We start from the raw sequence: 16,457 nt of genomic DNA on the forward strand, positions 1-16,457 counted from the left end.
GGACAGGGAAGCCTGGCATGCTGCAGTCCATGGGGTCGCAAAGAGTTGGACACGACTGAGCAATTGAGCTGACTACTGATGTGTTTTTGAGCAAAAATTTGATGGACATTTCAGCCTGCCTCCTATTTTCTCTTAACCTGAGCTAGGGCTGCTTGGGCTTCATGAGCTCCTAGGCATCAAATTGGAATACATTCTGAGAGATTAATCCACTGGAGCTCCCATTGTGCAGGTAGGGAAACTGAGGCTGCACGGCGGGTTCCTGCCAAGGTGAGTCTAGAATCCTGTTCTTCTAACAGCATGACAGCTGCACTGAGTTCACAGCAGATGTTTGCTTCTGTAAACCCCAAATATTGGTTGTTCTTTCATCACCCTAGATGGACATCTTTCTCCTAAGTGTCTCCCCCTACTCCCAATCTTCTCACCAGCTAAGGAGCAGGACTTAAACTTTCCCTAGTGTTTCAGGCTCTTGGAACCTGTGGGACACACTGTCCAAGCCTGGGTCTGAGTTGGGCACCAGTTCCTGTCAATGTCGCCCTTGTAGGAGACAATTTCCTTCTGTTAGTCCTACCATGTTTATTCCTTTCAGAATCAAGAAGGGATTGAGTTCCTGTCATACTCCAGACGTGGTGCTAGGCATTAGGGGAAGAAATGAGAACACATGTGCCCCCAGGCCAGGAAGTGTCAACCATTCCCTGATAAAAATCCTTTCCAGTTCCTACCTGAGCCTCATCCTGCTTCTGTTTGCATGCCTCTAGTGACGGGAAGATTACTCCCTTAGACACACTTTTCTTTTTGCTGTCAGGCCACTTGAAGTGTCACGAAATCCTTCCTAATGTGGACTCATTTCTCCCTGGGCCTCCACCACTCAGTCAGGCCGAGGCTGAGGCCCCCATGGACTATGCCCTCACATGCACAGATGCGGGGTTCCGAGCTTTGCATGCTGCCTCGGGGGCGGAGGGGCCTTTCTTCAGCAAAGAGAGCACTGGTCTTGCCCTGGGATCTCAGATAGAAGGTCTTGCCTAAGTTTGACTGTGTCTAGAGACATTGCAGGGTCAGGAGAGCGTGAGCTGTGAGCTCTCTTCAAGTTTCAGCAGGGAAACTCCAGGCTGGCTTCCTGGAGAGGCACCCTGGATGGAGTAGCAGTGGCAGCAGGAGCCGTGCCAGGGCTGGGGAGGCACAGAGGTGGTGGGGACTGTGCTGCAGCCCCAGAGGCTGGGTCAGGCCACAGCCTCCTCCTTTGCATAGTTCAATGGACCACATAATTTATCCCCTAAAGTCACTGGCACCTGTCTGCAATCATTGGCTGCAGATACACCTCTCAGAATATACATACATCCACATAGGTCACCACACAGGCACCTGCCTGCCTGTATGCACAAACACTTGCCTGGCAGCCAGGTGCACACATTCGCCTATGAGTATACACACCACACCAGACTTGTGTGTGTGCACGTACAGTCCTTTGCTTGTGTGGCAGGCACTTACTCTTGCTCTCTTTCACACACAGACACACGCAACCAGTAGGACAGGCCCTTGGACCTATGGCCAGAGCTTCAGAGGACCAGGCAGGACAGAGGAGATGCGTGGAGACCAGGCAGGTGCCCTGGAAGTATCACTGGAGAAGCAGCACCCCTGAGGGCGGGGAGCAAACTCTGCCTGGGATGAACCATGAGGACAAAGAAAGCTCAGACCTGGGACATGGTGAGTAGACCTGCTCAATGCTTCATCTGCCTTCCGGCCTGAGTGCTGAGAACCTGAGAATCTGAGCTGCTCGGCTGGGGGCCGAGAAGAACCGGGAGGAGGGATGTGGCTGCAGGCTGTGGGATTCTGGTTCCCAGAGCTGGGCCAGGGAGCTTCGTTTGCAGAGCCCACAGTGCCTTTTTTGCGTATCTTTTGGCCAAATGCTATCTGAAAACCTGTTCAAATGCCAGTTCCCCTAGGGAGCCTCTCTTTATCCTCTCCCAGGCCACCTGAGCCTTCTGTCCTGTGTGCATCACGGCCATGTGTGTGCACCTGGAGGATGGTGCTCACCTTTCTCACTGGCTTCCAGCCTGTTGCTTAGCCCCACCAGCTCTCAGGGATGTCTTCCTCTCCCCTCCTCACCCAGGTGCTGAAGGCCAAGTTGAAGCCCCCAGCCTGGCCACAGCCAAATTCTTCATGTCCCACTGCCACTTCCTGAGGCTAAGACACATTGGGAGTGAGCAGATGGCTGCTCAATCCGAGCTGTTCCTAGCCTGGATGACACCTGGCTGAGCTGGCAGGGGGCTTGCAGATCAGCAAGACCACCCTTTGTTATGTATGGGAGAAGTGAAGCTCAAAGAAGGAAGGGGCTTGCCCAGTGCTGCATAGTGAGTTAGAGGGGAAACCAAGGCTGCAGTAGTTCCCTGGGGCTCCCAATCCCAGCCTCTTCCTCTGCCCTCATGTCCCCATTTTTTTTTTTACTTACCTTCAGCCTCTTCCAGATCCATGTGTCTTGTTCCCTGGAAGATGTTTCCAAGACCAGGAACCTTCACTGGCTGTAGTCAGGAGAAAACAGGGCCAAGAAGCCGGTCTGAGCCTCCTCTATCCAGGGAACCTCAGTGGACAGGACCCAGAGTTTCACACTGATGGAGCTTTCCAAACTAAGAAGACACACTTAGGCTTTTGTGGAGTTTAGTGAAGTGTTTGCAACGTGATACAGTTAAGTAGAGCTCTTAGAATTTGGGAGAAGTAGACCAAGCACTTAGAATTCAGCAGCATTCTCTGAAGTGTGTCAGGTTTGGTAGAACTAGGAAATTCTGGTGGGCTCAAGGCTGAACAGGGTGCCTGGTGGTTTACTCTTGGCTGCCAGGGACTGCCTGACTGAGCACCTCCCAGCTCCGTGGTGCCAACAGCCTTCTGGGGAGCAGGTACCTTTCAAAGCTCCTTGTACCAGGGGACTGCACCATCCCCAAGGCAATTTAGAGGCAGAAGGGGAAATTTGCCCAGCTTAGAAACTTTGGGGTGCTTCAGGGATGATGTCCCAAAGACCCAATTACGCAGAGTCTACTTAGAGATCTTAATTGGGGTAGAAAAGTTGGAGGAGGTGGCTCAGGGCCAGGAATCCACTCTCACAGGTCAGTCCTCAGTGTGGGCCATGAACATTTACAGGATCAATAAATGAATGGATGGATGGATGCACAATTAAGTCAATGTGTAGGCCACTCTTGGTGAATACATTTAAAGAGAAAGGAGTGAGTGAATGAACAATTGATGGGCAGTTTCACCTTTAAGGGAAACTCTGTCCCCATTAACAGTCACACTCCATTTCCACTCAAGCTTCTTCTGGCCCTAGGCCACCACTAATCTACTTTTTCTCTATATAATTCTATTCTGGTCATTTTATATAGATGAAATCATATGATATGTGTCCCTTCGTGACTGACTTCTTTCATCTATTAACAGCATAATGCTTTTAAGGTTGAGCTATATTGTATAGGATGTATCAGTACTTAATTTCTTGATAAAATTCCATGGTATATATATGTCTTCCTCTATTTGGGCTGCTAGAACAGAATATCATAGACTGGGCAGCTTATAAGCAACAGAAATTTTTTTTTCATAGTTGTGGAGGCTTGGCTATTGTAAATCGTGCTGCAATGAACATTGGAATCTTTTCAAATTATATATAGTTTTATCTAGATATGTGCTCCAGAGTGGGATTTTAGGGTCATATGGCAACTCTAGTTTTTTGAAGATCCTCCATACTGTTTTCCATAGTGGCTGCATCAATTTACATTTCTGGGGTCTATTTTGGAAAAGCACTAATCCCATTCATGAGGGCTCAACCCTTATGACTTAATCATCTCTCAAAGGCCCCACCTCCTATGATCATATTAGGGTTAGGATCACAACATGTGACTATTTGGAGGACACAATATTGTCTACGGCAATGGATGTTTTCGTTCATGTATTCATCAGTTGAAGGACATTGAGTTCCCACTTTTTGACTGTTATGGATATTACCACTATGAACGTTCACGTAATACAAGTTTTTGTATGGATGTATGTTTTCATTTCCTTGGATACATACCTAAGAGTGGGATTGTTGGGTCATATGATAACTCTCCTTAACCTTTTGAGGAATTATCAGACTGTTTTCCAAAGTGGCTGCACCATTTTACATCCCATCAGCAGTCTATGAGGGTTCCAATTTCTCTAGAACTTCATGAACACTTGTTATTATCTGCCTTTTTGGTTATAACTATCCTAGTGGGTGTGATCTCATTGTGGTTTGCATTTCCTTGATGACGAATGATGTAGAGTATTTTTCACGTGCATATTGGCCATTTATATATCTTTTCTGGAGAAACGGTTATTCAGATCCTTTGTCCATTTTAAGATTGAGTTATTTGTCTTTGCATTACTGTGCACTGTTTCCTGGGGCATATTTAGGATTAACTTCTACTCACTCTGTTTCAGATGGAGTCAGTTCCTTTGAAGGAGAGCTTTGGAATTTTCCCTTCTTACAGACTTCCTCTTCCCCTGAACAAAGTCTCTGAGCCATTGCTTTCGGTGCTGGGTGAAGAGTAGTAGGTAGTAGCCTCTTGTCATCTTAGCTTGTCTCTCCCAGCACCCTGAAAGCTGGGGTGAGTGAGATTGGGGCCCAAGTACTCTCTGCTGCTCCATCTGGTGTAGAGCCTCCACCCTACAAGAGGGGACTCTGGGGATAAAAGGAGCCCCCAACTTCTCAGCTGCACTGACCATAAATTTATCCTCTGCGACTCAGAGTTGGAGGGGATGAGAAATATTGGTGGCCTGCCCTGCCCCATGATAAATGTTTTCTATGCATTTTGAAAAAAAGTGTGTATCCTGCTGTTACTGGGTAAAGTGTTTTATAACTATCAAGTTAGTGGAGAGTGTTGTTCAAGTCTTCTCTATCCTTCCTCATTTTCTGTCTGTTTTTTCAATTATTCAAGGAGAGGTGATGAAATCTACAGCTGCAGTGATAGTTTTGTCTATTTCTCTTTCTGTCCTGTCAGTATTTGCTTCATTTATTTTGAAGTTCTATCATTAGATACATGAACTGTTAGGATTGTTATGTATGCTTGATGAATTGATCCCTTTGTCATTTTCAAATGACTCTCTTTATCACTGTTGTTGTTGTTGTTTAGTCGCTAAGTTATGTCCAACTCTTTTGTGACCCCATGGACTGTGGCCCTCCAGGCTCCTCTGTCCATGGGATTCTCCAGGCAAGTATACTGGGGTTGGTTGCCATTTCCTTCTCCAGGGGATCTTCTCGACCCAGGAATCGAACCCAGGTGTCCCCCACTGGCAGTCAGGTTCTTTACCACTGAGCCACCAGGAAACCGTTTATCATTGTTAATATTCTTAAAAATATATTTCATACACTATTACTATAGATTGGGGTCTTTAAAAATTCAGTCTGACAACCTCTGCTTTTCAGTTGGGATGTTTAGACTATGCCAAAGCCTTTGACTGTGTGGATCACAATAAACTGTGGAAAATTTTTAAAGAGATGGATATACCAGACCACCGGACTTGCCTCTTGAGAAATCTGTATGCAGGTCAGGAAGCAACAGTTAGAACTGGACATGGAACAACAGACTGGTTCCAAATAGGGAAAGGAGTACATCAAGGCTGTATATTGTCACCCTGCTTATTTAACTTATATGCAGAGTACATCGTGATAAATGCTGAGGTGGATGAAGTACAAGCTGGAATCAAGATTGCCAGGAGAAATATCAATAACCTCAGATATGCAGATGACACCACACTTATGGCAGAAAGTGAAGAAGAACTAAAGAGCCTCTTGATGAAAGTCAAAGAGGAGAGTGAAAAAGTTGGCTTAAAGCTCAACATTCAGAAAACTAAGATCATGGCATCCGGTCCCATCATTTAATGGGAAATAGATGGGGAAACAGTGGAAACAGTGGCTGACTTTATTTTTCTGGGCTCCAAAATCACTGCAGATGGTGATTGCAGCCATGAAATTAAAAGACGCTTACTCCTTGGAAGGAAAGTTATGACCAACCTAGACAGCATGTTAAAAAGCAGAGACATTACTTTGCCAACAAAGGTCCGTCTAGTCAAGGCTATGGTTTTTCCAGTGGTCAAGTATGGATGTGAGAGTTGGACTATAAAGAAAGCTGAGCGCCGAAGAATTGATGCTTTTGAACTGTGGTGTTGGACAAGACTCTTGAGAGTTCCTTGGACTGCAAGGAGATCCAACCAGTCCATCCTAAAGGAGATCAGTCTTCGGTGTTCACTGGAAGGACTGATGTTGAAGCTGAAACTCCAATACTTTGGCCACCTGATGCGAAGAGTTGACTCATTGGAAAAGGCCCTGATGCTGGGAAAGATTGAGGGCAGGAGGAGAAGGGGACGACAGAGGATGAGATGGTTGGATGGCATCACCAGCTCAATGGACATGGGTTTGGGTAGACTCCGGGAGTTGGTGATGGACAGGGAGGCCTGGTGTGCTGCGATTCACGGAGTCGCAAAGAGTCGGACACGACTGAGTGACAGAACTGAACTGAACTGAACTGAGACCATTTACTTTAAAATGATTATGAATAGGGTTGGGTTTAAATCTTCCATCTTGCTTTTTATTATCTGTTGTCCCATCTGTTATTTTATCCCTGTTAAATTTTATTCTGTATGCTTTTGGATTAATTGAGTATTCATTATGATTTCATTCTATCCCCTGTATTGGCATGTGGTGTGTGCATGTGCTTAGTCACCCAGTCGTGTCTGACTCTTTGCAATCCCATGGACTGTAACACACAAGGCTTCTCTGTCAATGAAATTTCCCAGGCAAGAATACTGGAGCAAGTTGTCATTTCCTACTCCAGGGGATCTTCTCAGCTCGAGCTTTGAGTCTGCATCTCTTTTATCTCCTGCATTGGCAGGTGAGTTCTTTACCACTGTGCCACCTGGGAAGCCCCGTAGTGGCATACTAGTCATCATTTACTTTTAGTGGTTGCTTTAAGTATAACATATCAGTTTAGCTTTAATTAATACTGTACCACTTCGCCAGTAGTGTATAAACCTTTTAACAATGCACTTTTATTTCCCTTCTCTTGGGCTTTGAGCAATTGTTGTCATATATTTTCATTTCACGTATGTTATGTATCCTGCAATACCATACTACTTTTGCTTCAAATAATCAACTATTTTTAAAATAAGTTTAAAAATTAGAGAAAAACTGCTATATTTATTTTATATAATATAAAAATCTTTTATATTATATTTATTTTACACTTCCTCTCTTAATTGCTTTGTATAGATCTAGGTTTCCTTCTGGTATCACTTTTCTTTTACTTGAAGGAGTTCTTTTAACATTCTTATAGATAGAGTCTACTGATGATAAAGTATCTCAGCGTCTGTGTATCTGAAAATACTTTTATTTTGCCTTCATTTTTGAGAAGTAGTCTTGCTTGGTACATAATTCTGATGGTATTATCTCCCCAACCCCTCCACCCCCATATTTTAAAGATGTTTCACAACTGTCTGGCTTACATGGTTTCTAGAAAGAAGTCTACTGCCATCCTTATGTTTATGCCTTTGCATAATGTGTCTTTTTCTCTGGCTGCTTTTAATATTTTTTTTTATCATTGGTCTTAAGCAATTTGATTATGATGTGCCTTGGTGTAGGTGTTTTCATGTTTCTTATGCTTGAGGCTTGTTGAGATTTTTGGATCTGTGGATTGGTAGTTTTCATCATATTTGGAAAAATTTCAACCGTTATTTTTTTACATTATTTATTCTGTTCACCATTTTCCCAGTTGTACTTATGGTAGGGCACTTGAAGTTGTCCCAAAGCTCACCAATAGTCTACTCTTTCTTTTCTTTTTCAGTTTTTTCCTATGTTTTATTTTAGATAGTTTATATTGCTATGTCATCAAGTTAACCAAATATTTTGTTCTGCAGGTTTTGGTCTGCCATTAATCCCACTCAGTATATTAAAAAGAAACCTATAAAATGTTTTAGGTTGGCAGAAGAATTCCAGGGCAGTACCTAGGTTTCCTATATACTCTTCACCAAGCTTTCTCTAAGTTAACACGTTATATAAACATAGTACATCTATCAAAACTAAGAAATTAACACTAATACAATACAATTAAACTACAGGCATTATTCAAATTTCACCAATTTCCCACTAATGTCATCTTTATTTTCTGGAGCCAGTCAAGGGTACCATGTTGCACTGAGTCATCTAATATAATTTTTATCTCAGAAATAGTATTTTTCATCTTTAAAAGTTCTATTTGGGTCTTTTTTTAAAAAAGTCTGTCTTTCCTTAACATGTGAAGCTTGCTTTGTAATGAATCACAATATAGACATTTACAATGTAGACATTTCCATATACTTATTTGTTTCTTGATAAGACGGTACTTAATGATCTATTGTATAAATATACTAAATCTTACTTGACCATTTCCTGTTTTAAATCTCCAGCGTTTTTCTTTTTGCCATGCAAACAGTCTGCACAGAATATGATTCTATGCAGCTCTTTGACACATACATATATTTCTCTAGGATATCTTGGTAGGAAATTATTAGGTCAAAAGTATGATTATTTAAATTTTTGAAAGATGCAACCAAATTGCCCTCAAAAATGCTCTCTTAGTTTAGATCTCCAAGTGTGCAACAGTAATTTCTCCATACCCTGACAGATACTGTATGTTATCAGCCTTTTATATTTTGCTTTATGATGGATGAAAATGGATATCATTGTTTTACTTTGCATTTTTCTGATTACTAATCATGTTAAACATAATTTTATACATCAACTTTTGCTATTAAATATTTTCCTTTTGTTAATTGTCTTCATATTTTATGCCCATTCTTCTAATTTTGAAGACTACTAATTTCTAAGAGTACCTTATGTATTCTCTATGATATCCTTTGTTCATTATATGTGTGGCAAATATTTTCTGTCATTTGGCCTTTTTGTTTGTTTATGGCGCCTTTTGTTATATAGAAGTTTAATGATTTGGGGTAATTAAATTTCTTTCTCTTGCTTCATATCTCCAAACTTTTAAATACATTTTATTTTCTATATTTTATCCTAGTACTTTTTAAAAGTTTTGTTTTTTAATTTCACTCGTATTTTATTTGGATTTATTTATCAAGTTATTTACTTGCAAAATAGGGTAAGTTTATTTACTTGCCCAACAGAATTTATTTTAAAGGTTATACTTCTATCAATATTTAAAAATGCTATTTTTATCAATACTAATTTCTCATACATGTATGAGTCTCTTTCTAGACTCACTGTTTTGTTCTAAAGGAATTTTATTGTTTCTTTTTTAATGTCCTCATACACACTGTTCAGTTACTATAGATTTGTAGAGTGTACTGATATCCTTTAGGACAAATTTTCTCTTACTAGCTTATTCAGTAATACCTTGGCTATCCTTGCAAATTTTCTTTTCCAGAAAAATTTTGCAATCAGCTTGTCAAATTTCATAAAAATTCTGAGATTTTGCCTTTCATTTATTGACTAACTTGGGGGCAAAAGTGACATTTTCGTGAAATCAAGCTTTCCCCTTTAGGAACACTGCTGCTCAGTCACTTCAGTTGCGTCCCACTCTTTGTGACCCTAAGGGCTGTAGCTCACCAGGCTCCTCTGCCCTTGGGGATTCTCCAGACAAGAATACTGGAGTGGGTTGCCATGCTTTCCTCCAGGGGATCTTTCTGACCCAGGAATCAACCCACATCTCCTACATTGCAGTCAGATTCTTTACCGCTGAGCCACTAGGGAAGCCCTTCAGGAACGTTGTCTCTCCATTAGTCCAGGTCTTTTACTGTGAACTGATCAGTAAAACTGAACTGAACAGTAATTAACCTGTTAATGAACTGATTCCCATCCATATGGTTCCCATATTGAACTCTCCTTGTATTTCTGAGATAAACCCATCTTCCTCATGATATTTCATTCTTGTCTGTTTAGGATTGACTTGGGTTGAGCTGAAGGGCTCCAGCTCCTGGGCTCCACCTGGTGGGCATCAGGCCATTCTCCTGGACTTTTGGGGCTGGGGAGTTGGAGTGGTTGTGAGACCCTGAATTGCAGGATTCAGGCCCTGCAATAGGCAGATCTCTATGGCAGTAGAATGATAGATGTAAGAATCTGGTAGAAATAAAATCTGTGTGCCCAAGCTCTGTGGCTCTTTATCTGGCCACCTTGGGCTTTGCTAGTTTCTTACTGCTTGGAGACTCTGAGAGAAGAGACCAAATCTGTATTAAAACAATCTATTCTCTTAGAATCCAGCCGTCTGTTCACTGACATGTCCTTTCTCTAGGCTTTATATTTATCTTTATGACATTTTCAATGAGAGTAATCCATCAAATATAATTTCATTTTTATAAATCTGGATGCCTTTTCACATCAACAAATTCACAAATCAGAAAACTATGTTCCAACTTTGGTCCAGAAAGTAAGATCCTGAGTCTTTGGCACCAGCCTAGTGGTGACTTTGCCTGACTTTGGTATCAAGGTGAGGTTAGTTAGCCTCATAACATGAGTCTCTAAGTGTTCCTGCTTCTTCTATTTTTTTCTTTTTGGAAGAGTTTTAGAAGGATTGGTTTTAATTCTTTGAATGTTTGGTAGTTTTCACCTGTGAAGCCAACTAGTTGGCTTTCTTGTTGGAATTTTTTGGTTACTGATTCAGTTTCCTTATTTGTTATTGGTCTATTCAGGCTTTTAAATTTCTTCTCAATTTAGTGTTGGTAGGTTTCTAGGAATGCATCCATTTCTTCTAGGTTATTCAATTTTTGTGTTCAATTATTCATAATAATTGTTTATACTCCTTTTTATTTCTGTGTGATCTCTTGTAATGTCTCCTCTTTCATTTATGATTTATTTGAGTCTTTTCTCTGCTTTTTCCTTAGTTCTATTAAGAAAAAAATTAACTTGGTTTTGTTGATTTTTTCTATCATTTTTCTAGTCACTGTTTGATTTATTTCTGCTCTAATCTCCATTATTTTCTTTCTTCTGCTAACTCTGGGCTTCCTTTTTCTCATTTTTAAAATCTCATTAAATTTCAGACTTTCTTTCTTTTTTCTAATATAAATGCTCTTTTCTTTTCACGTCACAAGTTTTGATATATACTATTCTTGTTTTTGTCTGGTTCTACATAATTTCTAATTTTTACTATTATTATTTCTAGTTATTATAGAAGTATATTTCTTAATTTCCAAACAAATGGAAGTTTTTAAGTAAATATAATTTTTACAATTGTTCTCAGCTTGATTTCTAGTTAATTTCATTATAAAAATTAATTTCATTGTAGTCAGCAAATGTGGTATATATGATATCTGTTTATTTAAAATCCGTTGTGATTTGTGTTATGACTTACTCTCTGAATGTTTTTCGTAAATATCATCTGAGTGTTTGAAAATAATGTGTCTTCTCTGTTGAGGACAGTGTTTCTATATATGTCCATTTTATCAAGTTTTATAATTCCTTTGTTCAAATCTAAATCCCAACTGATTGTTTTGTCAGCTTCATATCTCAGTTACTTACATATATATGCTGGAACCGTTTTCTTCATTATGAGTTTATCAATTCTAGTTACAGTTCTATAAATTTTTAATTTATATATTTTGAGACTTATGTCATAAGGTACATACAAGAGTGGACTTGGTATATCCTGCTGGTGAAAATAATTTTTTAAAATTTATTTGTATTTATTTGACTGTGTCGGGTCTTAATTGCAGCACTCAGGCTTAGTTGCCCACAGCATGTGGGATCTTAGTTCCTGGCCAAGGATTGAACCTGCATCCCCTGCACTGGAAGGCAGATTCTTAACCACTGGACCATCAGGGAAGTCCCCAGAAAATATGTGTGTACGTAGAGATCCTCTTCAGGCTTCCCCAGTGGCTCAGCGGTAAAGAATCTGCCTGCAGTGCAGGAGACGTGGAGACCTGGGTTCAGTTTCTGGGTTTGGAAGATCCTTTGGAGGAAGAAATGGCAACGCGCTCCAGTAATTTTGCTCAGAAAACCCTGTGGACAGAGGAGCCTGGTGAGCTACAGTCTATGGGGGTCGCAAAAGAGTGGGACATGACTGAGCAACTGAACAACAACAAGAAATTCTTTTAAGTAATCATTTTTGCTTTAAAATTTTATCATGTCTGTTATTAATATTATACCATCTTTCTTTTGCTTAACATTTGATTAACATATCCTTTTCTATCCTTTTGCTTTCAGTGTTTCTATAACCTTTTTTTAGACTTTTATAATACATAGTACATAGCTTAAAATTTTTTTTAAAAAAATGTGGGCAGGAAGCAAGAGGAAGGAAGCCCAAGGGAAAATCAGTTCAAGCATCTAGTTGCTGGGGCTCATGACATCAGACCCTGAGACAGGGAGTCAATCTAAAAACATCCCACTTGATCCTGTCCCTGGTCCTAATCCTTCTCTTTCTCAGGAACCTCATTTCATGAGTTACTCTTCTCCCCTAGTGACTCCTCTGAGAGCATAAAGCTTAACCTTGTTGTATCTTTAAAATAAAACCTGCTTTGACATTTTTTTCCTCTAGCTGCCACCTCATCTCTCTCTTCCCTTCACTAGCAAGTTTCTTGAAGTTATTCCTGCCCGATTTACCACTCAGTAGTTCATTTCAGATACTTAAGAGATATACTTGACTCCTCCTTAATTCTCCACATCAAAGAGTTAGAATGTCCACTCAAAAATAATACTTTATATCTGTTCACCTGTTCCTCTCCCTGATACTGCCTTGATGCAGGCACTCGTCATCTCTTGTCTGGACTTCTGCACCTTCTTCTAAGAAGGGATTTCTTTCTTTTTTACTTTTTTGGCCACAACACATAGCATGTGGGATCTTAGTTCCCCGATCAGGGGTCAAACCCATGCTCCCTGCAGTGAAAGCTAGGAGTCTTAACCCCTGGACCACCAGAGAAGTCCCTATGAAGGGATTTCTGAGCTTCTCAAAAGCTAGCTGTGATTCTCCTCCTCCCTCTGAGTCCTTCCACCTATATCTGTTCCTCAACTAAGGCCCTCTGTGGTCTGTGGAACATTGAGACTCCATGTCCTTCAACCTGAGTTATGTGGGACGCCCGTCCACACTCCCCATCTGCCATAGCTCTGGCCCCTGAGATCAGACCAAAGGGATGACTCATTATCCCTGGGCACCACTCCAGAAATGTTCTGTGCCTGTGGCATCTTAAGGCTGATGCTGGAGGTGGTGCCCTGACTCTGGAGACAGGCTCTCAGAAGGCTAATTAGGCTGGGATAATTGAACGCTGTCTATTGGCAGTCTTTATGATCAGACAGGTTTCCTGCTGGGAGCCAAGCCCTTGGGTGTCCCTGACTATCCCTGGGAGTTTTCCCTACCCTTAAGGAGACAGGAATTGGATTATGTGATTCAGGAGCCCAGGAAGTTCCTTGTTCTTGCCACCACAGAAATAATGGTGCTGCTGTCTGTGGTTTGGAGAACAGGCCTCAGAGTCCTTATGCAGAGGGCAGAAACAGGGGTGTCACTCTTTCTTTACTTCTGGGTTTCTCAGCAGGTACCCTACTGGTGTTTTGGATAGAAAAATTCTTCCCGGACTATCTCTGTCACTGCGGTAATTACTATCCTACATCCTACATGTGAAATAAAATTCTTCCCAGACTATCTCTGTCACTGCAGTAATTACTATCCTACATCCTACATGTGAAATGCTGACCACCACCCTGGTCAACCTGACAACTGCTCATATCCGCACATATTTCCAAATGTTTTCTAGGAAGATTCTGCTCCCAAGTATAATTCAAAAGGCACCAAATGGACACCTACAAGCAGGGAAGTCACTGAGATTCCTAAGATGCTGAAATCATGAAATTATCTGATGTTTTCCAGTCTGTGTTGGCTTGTCCCCAGGACTGCGACCTTCAGCTCTCTGAGTCTGTAACTGTGCTTGATTCAGCTCCGCTGGCACAAGGCTTGGTCCAGAGCAGGTGTGAGTGAACAAAGGACCAGGACCAGTGGTGAGGGCTCTGTCCAGTAGAAATGTAACATGAGCTGCGTATGTAATTTGTGTAGTGGGATTAAAAATGTAAAAATAAATAGGTGAAATTAATTCCAATAACATTTTATTTAACCCAATATATCAAAATGATCATTTCAACATATACAAAAAGATAAAAATTAATCATGAGCTAGTTTCCATTCTTTTGTGTATTAGGTTTTTGATGTCTAAATTACTTATACAGAAGCTCTCAACTCAGACTAGCCATAGTTTATGTTATGCGCTCATAGCCATGTGGCTAGTAGCTACCATATGGGACAGTGCTAGGAAAATCTATTCTCCTACTGCCCCCTCAACTATTGTTTAATTTCCCCTGCCTCCAACATTTGTGTGTGTGTAAAAATTTTCAAACACATAGAATTGAAAAAATTGTAAACAGCCATGTACTTAAAGTCTAGTCTCCACAGTTGTTAGCCATTTGCTAACATTTGCTCAATCCATCTATCCAACCATCTTTTTTTTTTTTTTAATTATTGCCTACTTTTTTCTTCCATTTTTTTGGCCATGCCACACGGCATGCAGGATCTTAGCTCCCCGACCAGGGATTGAACCTGTACCCTCCGCAGTGGAAGCATGGTGTCTCAACCACTGGACCACCAGGAGAGTCCCTGTTATGGTTTACTTACTTACTTACTTATTATAGCTACCCTGGGTCTCCATTGCTGTGCACGGGCTTTCTCTAGTTGTGGTGAGTGGGGGCTGCTCTTCGTTGTGGGGTGCAGGCTTCTCGTTTTGCTAGCTTTTCTTGTTGCAGAGCACAGGCTCCAGAGCACAGTCTCAGTAGTTCTGGAGCACATGTTTAGTTGCTTTGTGGCATGTTTTTCAAATTTTTAGGGCAAAAGTCCTTGAAAGAGTCTTCCTTTTTCCACTCTGTCACCCTCCCATGTCCTCCTTTTCCTTTTCTGTGGATCGCCAGAGGCACAATTTCTATTTCTGAGGGAGACATCGTGCCTTAATGTGTTCCATCTCTCAGCCTAGCACAGTGCCGCCAAGGATTCAGTGTAGGCTTTGGGGTCAGGCAGGCGTGAACTTGATTCTGGCTCTGCCATTTCCTAGCTGTGTGACCCAGAGCAAGTGCGTTAATTCTGTAAGCCTGATATGTGATATGGGGATAATGGAGTTGTGATGATTAAGTGAGATAAGTTTAAATGTGTATTAAAATAGTGGGTTGGAGAGGAAAGGGAAAGGAGTTTATTGCTTATAAATGACCCTCTCCTTTGCACTTTCCTGGGACCTTGAAAACACTTGGGTTCCAGAATTTACCTGGTACCTCGTAGTCATTTATTATTCCGTCTCCCATTCAAGGTAACAAGCTCCTTGAGGGCAAGGGCTGTGTCTTTCTTCTCCCTAGCCTCAGCACCAAACATAGGGCCTGGCTACACAAATGTTAATTAAATAAATGAATAGAATTCCAAGTCACAATTACAGTATTATAATTACAGTATTAGAAGGTATACAGTATATACCTTCTCTGTGGTGTTGCTTTCTATGGTTTCAGTTACATGTGGTCAAATGAAGGCCAAAAATATTAGATGGAAAATTCCAGAAATAAACAATTCATGTTTTAAATTGAATGCTGCTCTCAGTAAGAGGATAAAATCTTGCCAGGGCTATAAGGCACTTAGTAGCCATCTAGGTTATTCAGATTGACTCTCTGGGACAGCAGTGCTTATGATCAAGTAACTCTTATTTTACTTAATAATGGCTCTGAAGTGCAAGAGTAGTGATACTGGCAATTCAGATGCACCAAAGAGAGGCCATAAAATGCTTCCTTGAAGTGAAAAGATAAAAGTCATCCTTAGTAAGGAAATAAAAAAATCGTATGCTGAGGTTGCAGAGATCTACAAAGCGGAAGAATCTTCTATCTGTGAAATTGTGAAGAAAGAAACAAAAATCACCTGGAGCAGTCAGGTCAGTGGTAGCCTAACGCGGATCCCAGTGCCTGCATCATTCCCCTCCCTTCATCTCATCAAGGCATTGTATCATCTCCTGTCATCACAAGAAGATGGGTAAGTACAGAACAATAAGACTGTGTGTGTGTGTGTGAGAGAGAGAGAGAGAGACAGACAGGAGTACATTCTCATAATTTTTTATATTATATTTATATATTTAGTATAAGTATATTGTTAGAATCATTCTATTTTATTATTAGCTATTGTCAATCTCTTATTGTGCCTAATTTATGAATTAAACTTTATCATAGGTACAAATGTACAGGAAAAGATACAGTATAATAGGCTTCAGTACTATCCATGGTTTCAGGCATCTGCTGGAGGAGGGGATCTTAGAACCATATCCTCCTCCTGGATGTGGGGGCGGGAACTCCTGAAAGCTCGAGTTTGTCAGTCAAATCCATTCCACCTGCCTTCAATAAACAAGGTCATTTTAAGATTGGTAAGCAGAAAGTAGCCCAAACAAGATGTTTGCCCGAGTTGTTTTCC

Source organism: Giraffa tippelskirchi, chromosome 1, assembly GCF_054371585.1.
Source record: "Giraffa tippelskirchi isolate mGirTip1 chromosome 1, T2T-mGirTip1v1.2.pri, whole genome shotgun sequence".
Classification (NCBI taxonomy): domain Eukaryota; kingdom Metazoa; phylum Chordata; class Mammalia; order Artiodactyla; family Giraffidae; genus Giraffa; species Giraffa tippelskirchi.